The following is an 11,600-nucleotide window of genomic DNA, read 5'->3' on the forward strand; positions in this document are numbered from 1 at the left end:
CCACGGGTGGCACAAATGGAGGATGGATATGCAGCACTCCCTTCACGAAAGTCTGAACCTCAGGAAGGGCTGCCAATTTTTTTTGAAAGAAAATAGATAAAGCCGAAATCTGCACTTTGATGGAACCCAATTTCAGGCCTGCATCCACGCCTGCCTGCAAAAAATGGAGGAAACGACCCAAGTGAAATTCCTCCGCAGGAGCTGTTTTGGTTTCACACCACGACACATATTTTCTCCAAATACGGTGATAATGGTTTTCCGTGACCTCCTTTCTAGCCTTAAGGAGAGTGGGGATGACTTCCCCAGGAATACCTTTACAAGCTAGGATCTGGCGTTCAACCTCCACGCAGTCAAACGCAGCCGCAGTAAGTCCGGAAACACGCATGGCCCCTGCAGTAACAGGTCCTCTCTTAGAAGAAGCGGCCAAGGATCTTCTATGAGTAATTCCTGAAGATCCGGATACCAGGCCCTCCGTGGCCAATCTGGAACGACGAGCATTGCCTGAAACCTTGTTCGTCTTATGATCCTCAGCACTCTTGGAATGAGAGGAAACGGGGGGAACACATACACTGACTGAAACCACAAAGAAATTGCTTGCTCACTGACTGAAACACCCACGGAGTTACCAGGGCATCCACTGCATTGGCTTGAGGGTCCCTTGACCTGGGACAATACCTCGGAAGCTTCTTGTTGAGGCGAGACGCCATAATGTCTATTTGAGGAATTCCCCAACGCCTTGTCACTTCTGCAAACACCTCTGGATGAAGGGCCCACTCTCCTGGATGGAGATCGTGTCTGCTGAAAAAGTCTGCTTCCCAGTTGTCCACACCCGGAAGGAAAACTGCTGACAGAGCGCTCACGTGCTGTTCCGCCCAGCGGAGAACTCTTGTGGCCTCCGCCATTGCTGCCCTGCTCTTTGTTCCGCCCTGGTAGTTTACGTACGCCACCGCTTTTATGTTGTCCGACTGGATCAGGACAGGTAGACCTTGAAGAATGTTCTCCGCTTGCAGAATGCCGTTGTAAATGGCTCTTAACTCCAGAACATTTATGTGGAGACAAGATTCCTGGCTTGACCATTTTTCCTTGAAACTTCTTCCTTGTGTGACTGCACCCCAGCATCGGAGACTTGCATCTGTGGTCAGCAGGACCCAATCCTGGATTCCGAATCGGCGTCCCTCTAGAAGGTGAGAACTTTGCAGCCACCACAGGAGAGAAATTCTGGTCCTGGAAGATAGACTTATTTTCCGGTGCATGTGCAGGTGAGACCCGGACCATTTGTTCAGCAGATCCCACTGAAACACCCGGGCATGAAACCTGCCAAACGGAATGGCTTCGTAAGCCGCAACCATCTTCCCTAGCCAGTGCCAGATTAAGGTCCATATGGGCCTGGAGCTGAAATTTAGGAAGGGCCTATTGTGTGCCTCGGCAGGAGGTGTAACAAGCGCTGCGGTGGTGTGACTAGTGATGTGGGGGTGTGATCAGTGTGGTGTGGTCTAAATAGGAGGTGTGGCCTATGCCATGTGAGTGACACAGTCACCACTTACTGACAGACACTACTTACTGACCACACACACACACACACACACACACACACACACACACACACACACACACACACAACACAAAGCTTACTGACACAATCACCACTATTTACTAACACACACACTCACAACACAAAACTTACCGACACAGACACTTACTGATAGATATTACTGACTGACACACACGCACAACACAGATAAACTACTGACACAGACATTACTTACTGACACACACACACAACACAATACTTATACCGCTCTCACATCACAATGCTGGGTCCCACCTGGGAATTGGAAATGGGTCCATTCCTGGGTGGGACCCGGCATTTGACCCTACACACCGCCAACCCGACCCGGCAATTTGCCGGTTCGGGTACTCATCTGTGGGCGGAGATGGAGTCGGCATCTGGTGCAGAGACGGTGCTGGGAGATGAGATCATCCCTATGCAGTGAACGGGTCCCGGGTTGCATCGACCTGGGTGACCCGTTCACACTGCACCGGACCTGGTATTTAACCAGAGAATAACCCTTCTTTATTCCCGGGTTGAATTACTGGGTCAGGCAATCCGGAATTCGCCCATGACCCCTTTCACAACACACATCGGAACGTGTCGACCCAGCAATATACCCAGTCTATACCAGGTTATTTTTGCGGTGTGAAAGGGATATTACTGACACAGACACCCACCACTTACTGACAGACACTACTTACTGACACACACACACACAGTACAAAACCTACTGACAAACACTACTTACTGACACACACAAAACTTACTGACACAGACACCATGCAAAATGTACTGACACAAACACTACTTACTGACAGACACTTCTTACTGACACCTGTGGTGCACACAGCATTTTTTCTCAGTGGTACTGTGCCTGCGTGCCGTGGGCGTGGTCACATGTCATTAAGGGATGTAACCATGTGACACTAGGTGAAGTGGTTATATATTATGTGAATCCATGGCACAGACACCGCCTGTCCCTGCGGACTACAGAGACAAGGATAGCAGGATGTGACACTTGTTATAGAATAAAAAATATTATATATAAGATGTGTACCCAGCACTCATCCTGTTGTGAATATTTGCTCCAGTGCCCTCCTTCGGTTTTTCAAGCTGTGGACAGAGTACAATGAGGCAGCACTCCTGAGTCTTGCTGGTGCAGTAAGATTTATTTAGTAAGATTCTGGATCAATAAATCTTACTGCACCAGCAAAACTTGGTAGTGCCGCCTCATTGTACTTGTGGGGAGGGGTCCCGACCATTAGTTACTCACCGGGGTGTAGTATGAGTTGCCGGCGGCTAGGTCCCCGGCGGCCAGCATACCGGCGCCGGGATCCAGACTGCCGGCTTCCCGACAGCAAAGTGAGCGCAAATGAGCCCCTTGCGGGCTCAGTGGCGCGCATAAGCGCCACGCTATCCTCCCTCCAGGGGGTTCGTGGACCCCCAAAAGGGAGAAAAGGTGTCGGTATGCCGGTTGTCGGGATTCCGGCGCCGGTATACTGTGCGCTGGGATCCCAACAACTGGTATACTGAATACCACCCACACACCGGTGGCCCGGCACCCCATCGTCACTTTTTCTCTGCCAGTCTGCCAGGTGCGGAATGGTGATGACATCACCTTCATGCTCCCAGCAGTCCTTTTCCTGGAAAAGGAAGAAGGTGCTGGCGGCGCCTCCGAGCAAGATCTAGGAGCTTGGTGGTGGTGTTTTACAGTGTGGCGGGGGTATGGCATACTGGCAGACACATTCTTAATGGTACGCCATACCAGAGCGTACTGCCACATTTGCAGGACTGACTAACACACACACACACACACACACACACACACACACACACACACACACACACACACACACAACGCAAAACATATTGACACACACGACACAACACAAAACTTACACAGACAGTAGACACACACACAAAATGCAAAACTTACTGACAGACACAATGCAAAACTTACTGACACTACTTACTGACACACACACACACACACACACGCAAAACCTACTGACACTGACACTACTTACTGACAGACACTACTTACTTAGCGACACACACACATCCCCCCCCCCTTCAAAACTTACTGACATAGACACCACTTACGTAGCAGACCTCGGGGCCTGGTGTGGGCTGCTACTCACATGGTTTGCATGCCCCCTCAGCTCTGACATCCAGGGACCCAGCTCTCCTAAAAGACAGCAGCCTCCTGTCAAGACCCTTCCCCTCTTTCAACGTTATTGTTGGGAAGCTGCGGCAGGAAAGGTATGCTGCAGCAAAAACATTTACGTTTGGATGGACAAGGGGGTGGGGCTTCTGATGGGTTAGGGGGCGGAGCCTCGAAGATATCTCCGAGGCTCCGCCCCATGCCCATCCGAAGCCCCGCCCCCTCGCCCATCAAAACATGATTGCTTTTGCTGCAGCATACCTTTCCTGCTGCAGCTTTCCAACAATAACATGCCTCATGAAAGAGGGGCAGGGTCTTGACAGGAGGCTGCTGTCTCGTAACTATTTACGTGGCTCCGCCCCCTTGCCCGTCCGAAGTCCCGCCCCCTTGCCCGTCCGAAGCCCCGCCCCTTGCAACACAAAGCGGTCAGGACACAAGCTGACCAGTTTGGGGTGGGGGTGAATGGGCAGCCGGAGGTGAGTGAGCTGATGTATGTGCTGACAGGAAATGTTTTTTTTCTTGGCAGCACTGGCTACTGCCTGCACTGCAGGGAGGTCTGTGGGCCTATTTTCAATGGGGGGCTTGGAGCTGCAACTCCATCCACCCCATTGTTAATCCGGCCATGTCCCTAGCACTCGAGTGCATTGATGAATCGACACTCTTGCCGGTTTCAGAATCTCCTTGACCATGGTCTGGATTTCCAGAACTTTTTCCGCCGGAAGAATCACTCTCTCCGTAGTTCCGTGTCTAGGATCATGCCCAAGAAGGGCAGCCGAGTTGTCGGAATCAAGTGAGACTTTGGCAAATTTAGAATCCAACCATGATGTTGCAGAACCGTCAGGGAGAGTTCCACATTTCTTAGCAACTGCTCTTTTGATCTCGCCTTTATCAGGAGATCGTCCAAGTACGGGATAATTGTGACACCCTGCTTGTGTAGGAGTACCATCATTTCCGCAATCACCTTGGTGAAGACCCTCGGGGCCGTGGAAAGCCCAAACGGCAACGTCTGAAATTGGTAATGACAATCCTGCACCGCAAATCTTAGGAAGGCCTGATGAGGAGGATATATCGGGACGTGTAAGTAGGCATCCTTTATGTCGACTGATGCCATAAAGTCCCCCCCTTCTAGGCTGGAGATCACAGCTCGAAGAGATTCCATCTTGAACTTGAAAGTTTTCAAGTATGGATTGAGGGATTTTAGGTTCAGAATCGGTCTGACCGAGCCGTCCGGCTTTGGCACGACAAAGAGGCTCGAATAGAACCCTTCCCCCCGTTGGGACGGGGGAACCGGGACAATGACCCTCTGTTGACACAGCTTTTGTATCGCAGCATTCACCACTTCTCTTTCTGGAAGAGAAACTGGCAAGGCCGATTTGAAAAAGCGTCGGGGGGGGGGGGGGGGGGGGGGCGGCATCTCCTGAAACTCCAGTTTGTACCCTTGGGACACTATATCTAAGACCCAAGGATCCATGGCCGATTGAAACCAGACCTGACTGAAGATACGGAGATGGCCCCCCACCGGCACGGACTCCCACAGGGGAGCCCCAGCGTCATGCGGTGGACTTGGCAGAGGCGGGGGAGGACTTTTGGTCCTGGGCGCCAGACACAGCAGGCGACCTTTTTCCCCTTTCTCTACCTTTTGAAGCGAGGAAGGACGAGCCCCTTCCTTTTTTGTATTTATTAGGCCAAAAGGACTGCATCTGATAATGGGGTGCCTTTTTCTGTTGTGCGGGAACATAAGGAAGAAAAGAAGACTTACCCGCAGTAGCGGTAGACACCAGGGCCCTCATTCCGAGTTGTTCGCTCGCTAGCAGATTTTAGCAGCATTGCACACGCTAGGCCACCGCCCTCTGGGATTGTATCTTAGCTTAGCAGAATTGCGAACGAAAGATTAGCAGAATTGCAAATAGAAATTTCTTAGCAGTCTCTGAGTAGCTCGAGACTTACTCCTACATTGCGATCAGCTCAGCCCGTTTCGTTCCTGGTTTGACGTCACAAACACGCCCTGCGTTCGGCCAGCCACTCCCCCGTTTCTCCAGACACTTCCACGTTTTATTCTGGCACGCCTGCGTTTTTCCGCACACTCCCAGAAAACGGTCAGTTTCCGCCCAGAAACACCCACTTCCTGTCAATCACACTCCGATCACTTCAACGATGAAAATTCTTCGTTCGGACGTGAGTAAATCTACTAAGTTTTGTGCTAAAATACTTAGCGCATGCGCATTTTTGCCTTTATCGCTCCGTTGCGAAAATCGGCAACGAGCGAACAACTCGGAATGACCCCCCAGGTCAGCAAGGCCGTCACCAAACAAGACACTACCTTTAAAAGGGAGAGCTTCCATAGCTTTCTTGGAGTCGGCATCAGCATTCCATTGATGAATCCACAGCGCCCTCCTGGCCGAGACCGCCATGGCATTGGCCCTTGATCCCAGGAGGCCAATATCCCTCGCCGCATCCTTTAGGTAAGCTGCAGCGTCCCTGATATAACCAAGAGTCAAAAGAATGTTATCCTTATCAAGAGTATCTATGTCAGATGCCAAATTATCAGCCCACTTAGCAATAGCACTACTCACCTACGCCGACGCCACAGCAGGCCTGAGGAGTGCACCCGTAGTGACATAAATGGCTTTTAATGTCGTTTCCTGCTTGCAATCCGCAGGATCCTTGAGGGCAGCCGTGTCAGGAGACGGAAGCGCCACCTTTTTGGACAGTCGGGACAGAGCCTTGTCCACATTGGGAGACGACTCCCATTTCTCCCTGTCGTCAGAGGGGAAAGGATATGCCATAAAAATTCTCTTGGGAATCTGCCACCTTTTGTCAGGCGACTCCCAAGCCTTTTCACAAAGAGCGTTCAGTTCATGAGAGGGGGGAAACTTCACCTCAGGCTTTTTCCCTTTAAATAAACAAACCCTTGTATCTGGAACAGGAGGTTCCTTAGAAATATGCATCTTTAATTTTTAATCTTTAATCATGTACTGAATACTCTTTACCAATTTTGGATGTAAAGTGGCTTCACTAAAGCCGACACTGGAATCAGAGTCCGTGTCAGTATCCGTATCTGCCATCTGGGTAAAGGAACGTTTCTGTGACCCTGAGGGGGCCTGTACCTGAGACAAGGCGTCCTCCATGGATTTTCTCCACATTTGTGTCTGAGAATCAGATTTATCTAGCCTCTTAGTTAACGCCACATTTGCATTCAGTGTACTCAACATATTCACCCAATCAGCAGTCGGCTGTGCCGACAGAACCACTCCCAACACCTTCTCTGCGCCCCCAGTAACTTCCTCCGGGGAGGAGCACTCAGCCTCAGACATGTTGACACATGGTACCGACACACACACACTCTCACACTGGCCAAAGGGGACAGACCCACAGGGAAGCCTGTAGAGAGAACACAGAGGGAGTATGCCAGCTCACACCCCAGCGCCCATATACTACTAAACCAATAATATATGCTAAATTGCACTGTATCATATAGCACCAATTCGACTGTGCCCCCCCCCCCCGTTTTGCTCCCAGTACTTGAAAGGAGAGTGGAGGTCCGGGCCAGCGTCTCTGCATGCACTGTGAAGAGATAAAATGGCGCTGGTAAGCTGTGCGGCTAAGCCCCGCCCCTTCCCGGCGCTGTAGTCCCGCTTAAATTTTAATCTTTATACGGGGGGGGGGGGGGGGATTCATACATAGTGCCCCGGCACCCAAATATGCCGATTTTGCCAGTTTTAACCACCTCAGTAACTTGCTGCCCAGGGCGCTCCCCCCCCCAGCGCCCTGCACCCTGTGAGTGCCGTTGGTGTGTGGGAGCATGGAGCGCAGCGCGACCGCTGCGCTGTACCTCCGTTACTGAAGTCTTCTGCCTTCTGCATACTCACCCGGCTTCTGTCTTCTGGCTTCTGTGAGGGGGTTGACGGCGCGGCTCCGGGAACAAGCAGCTAGGCGCACCAAGTGATCGAACCCTCTGGAGCTAATGGTGTCCAGTAGCCTAAGAAGCAGAGCCCTTAACTCAGCAGAAGTAGGTCTGACTTCTCTCCCCTCAGTCCCACGAAGCAGAGAGCCTGTAACCAGCAGGTCTCCCTGAAAATAAAAAAACTAACATAAAGTCTTTTCCAGAGAAACTCAGTAGAGCTCCCCTAGTGTGTGTCCAGTCTCTCTGGGCACAGAATCTAACTGGGGTCTGGAGGAGGGGCATAGAGGGAGGAGCCAGTTCACACCCAGTCAAAGTCTTTTAGTGTGCCCATGTCTCCTGTGGATCCCGTCTATACCCCATGGTCCTTTTGGAGTCCCCAGCATCCTCTAGGATGTAAGAGAAAAATGTTTCGTTTTGCTCCTGATTCTGAACCAGCCCCATATTATGTCTTCTTGCTGGACTGATTGGCACATTCTGTTGTCTACCTGTAAATAATTTTGGTAGGTTGCTCTCATTCAACAAATGTAAATTGAATGCTCTGTAATCGTTAAACTATTATAAACATATTAAAATATCTAGTTATGATACTGTTAATTCAGGAAGCTTATACAGTAGGAAGTGCACAGTGAGCCGTACTGGTGCAGGGCTATATTAGACATCTGCTGATGATGTGCGTGCTCATCCTTATTTCGGACACCTCCATTTAAACAACTTTAAATCATAGTTCCTTTATTCATACTAAATGAAATTGTATTCTCACACTTGGAAGAAGCTGCGTTTAAAAAGTGTTCCATGTTAAAGTGAAACATTGCCTATTCCCGCAGGAGACAGACATTTTTTTAGGAGAATGCAGTAGGAAATGATAACTGCTTTCTATAGACTGTAGTCTCCTGAGTGTTGTTTCAGCCTGCAAAACACTGAATGTGCACTTCATGGATGCCACATATTCCTGGTGACTCTGAGTCTGTTTATCATATGTAGAATTGTTCTAAACCCACTCACTTTCACCTGAGATGGGGATTATTCACATTTATGAGAAGTATAGGCACGAGAAACCTATGTATGACCTGTACCGCCAACGGTTCTCCTATCCCACAATGAGCTTGATTTGGATGTGGAAGCAAGGCAGAAAAAGTGCGTAATTTGATCGGGAAAAAAACATGTTGCAATGCAAGGGGAGGAAATACATTAAAAAAAATTCTGTGCAGGTTTAATACCAACTGCTTTTGCATGTAACCCACAAATGTTAGCTACATTTTTACACTGCAATTTAGATTTCAATTTGGACGCACCCCGCCCATATCTAAATCTTTCATGTTACATCTGCTCCACCTGCACTGTAACATGGCTTTGCCCAGTTGCTTGCTTTATTGTCAAAATAAAACAATATTTGCCGTTGCTAATAGCTATACATTTTTGTTTATTCAATTTTTACATGCATATGATTTTTTATTATTATATTATTTTATAGTTTTTAATGAAACTGCTACAGGAAGCCATAGTCCAGGTATCCAGTGCACTGCGTATGTCCGACGGGATCAGTTATGAAATACTGGCGGACGGGATCCCGGCTGTTATGATCCCGACAGCGGGATCCCGTCCGTCGTAATGCCAGCAGCAGGACAAGTGCTAGAAAGCCCCTTGCGGGCTTGCTGCGCTCACCAGAGGTTCTATTCTCCCTCTATGGGTGTCGTGGACACCCACAGAGGAAGAATAACCTGTGTTGCTGGTATTCCGGCGGCGGCATTTCACCGCTAGTCGGCATCCCAGCTAGCGGTATTTTAACCGCTTCCCTGTCCGACATATTACAACTGGATGAGGACTGTCCGGTGAAATGGTAAATCTCTTCTTACCATGACCAGACAGTATTTTTAGGAAGTTAAGCATTGTGTATTTAGATAACAGCATTAGATTTTCTATTGCTGTGATAAGCGGAGATAGATGCTCCTTGCGATTGCTGAATTTTTTTGATACATACTGTATACCTCTTACACTGAATTACCTTTGATGTCAATGCAGCACAGTAGCACTGGCTTTAGAAGTGAGATGAGTATGCAGCTTGCAGTCATTTAAAATGCAGGTTTGAAAATTCAGATGTTTTTACATATGCACCACAGAAATGACCTGATCTATTTATGATGCCCTTATGTAGACACTATTTTTTAATGGTTACTTCTATAGTGTGTATTTAATTGCTGTTCATGTGGACAGCATATGCTCACACATGTAATTCATTATCACCAAAGCTCAGCAATAACAAACACTATACAGACATATTGTAATATCTTGGAAAACATTTTTATTTGCATTGGCAACATTTCTTGTTAAATATTACCAGAGACAGTAAGTGTTATTTATTGACATCTAAATGTACAATGTACAACAGCAAGCAGTCCATTTTAACTGTATGTATAGACAATGAAAGCAAGTGTCTACTTGTGTGGGTTACTGGAATTGAAGTTAAATGCAATGCTTGCAATATAAATCTCAGTATCTGCTGTAAACCTCTTAAATTAGGGAAAGATTTCAGGTGACTTATACACCTTTCACACTGTGTGAAAAACCTGGGATATTGTCAAAACAGAGGTCCTTATGATAGGACCGCAACATCAAAGGACAAGACTGCAGCATATCCAACCAACTAGACTTACACTCGGAGATTCAGAATTACAAACCACTGATCGTGTGCGAAATCTTGGCGTTGTCCTGGATGGTGGCTTGACACTTAAACATCAGATATCAGCCACAATCAAATCCTCACTCTTTCACCTGAGAAACATAGCCAGAATCAAGCACCTAATTCCCTCAGATGATCTGCCAAAAGTCACCCATGTATTTGTATAATCTCGATTAGACTACTGTAATGCCCTCTACCTTGGTCTCCCAGCAAAAGAATTGCACTGCTTACAGCTGGTGCAAAACATAGCTGCCAGGCTGTTAACCAACCAGCCCCGTTCTAGCCACATAACACCCATACTCTAACTCCATTCACTGACTGCCTGTAAGATAGTGAATCATCCTCAAGATTGGCTTACTGACTTTCAAAGCACTACCTGACCAGGGCCCAATGTACCTGAAGCAGCTTCTGATCCCATACTGCCCCACTCGATTACTGCGATCTGTAGATGAAGGACTTTTAGCAGTACCTAGAATCTCCCGTAAATTCATCTGGGGGTCAAGCTATTAGTCATGCGGCTCCGACTCTATGGAACTCACTTCCCCGCACAGTGTGAGAGGCCCCAACTATAGAATCCTTCAAAAGTAGACTCAAGACTTTCCTGTTTTCTCAAGCATTTCCATAATGTCCCTTTAGTATCTACATGCTTCTGTATTTTATGAACAGCTTTTTTTGTACTTCATTATTTTCTGTACTATATTATGCTATGCATCTGCTAAGCGCCTTGAGTCCTATTGGAGAAAGAGCGCTATATAAATAAAATTATTATTATTGTTATTATTATTGTCGGGGTGACCCCGGTCCTGGTTTAGTGTGAAAGGGTCTACCTGGGTCAAAATTACAGGTGCTTCGACCCTGGTCACTACCAGGGTTATCTTCGGGTGCGACCCAGGTAGCCTCAGGTGTGAAAGACTTGACCCTATGGGAATAGGATCCAGAGTGTGAAGATCCCTTCTCTTCTTGCCCACTCAGTAAGCATGACTAATGGTGCATACACACTTGCTGATTTTCACTTTGCTCATTTTCGCCCTTCTTGAGCGACGTCGCTCATTTTCTCGACAAGTGTGTATGCTGCTGATGACCAGCGATGTGCGGCCCCGTGGGTTGTTAACGACCCTCGCTTTTGGCCGTGCAGGCACCTCAATCTGGACTGTCATCCAAGAGTTGCCTGCATGGCCTGGCCGCTGCGTTACGTCACTGAGCGATATGAGCGTCATATCGCTCAGTGTGTATGCCCGGCTGCCAACCACCCGACCCGGAATCACGTCTCCTAGTGTGTATCCACCTTATGGTTGACATGCAC

This window comes from Pseudophryne corroboree, chromosome 3, assembly GCF_028390025.1.
Source record: "Pseudophryne corroboree isolate aPseCor3 chromosome 3, aPseCor3.hap2, whole genome shotgun sequence".
NCBI lineage: Eukaryota > Metazoa > Chordata > Amphibia > Anura > Myobatrachidae > Pseudophryne > Pseudophryne corroboree.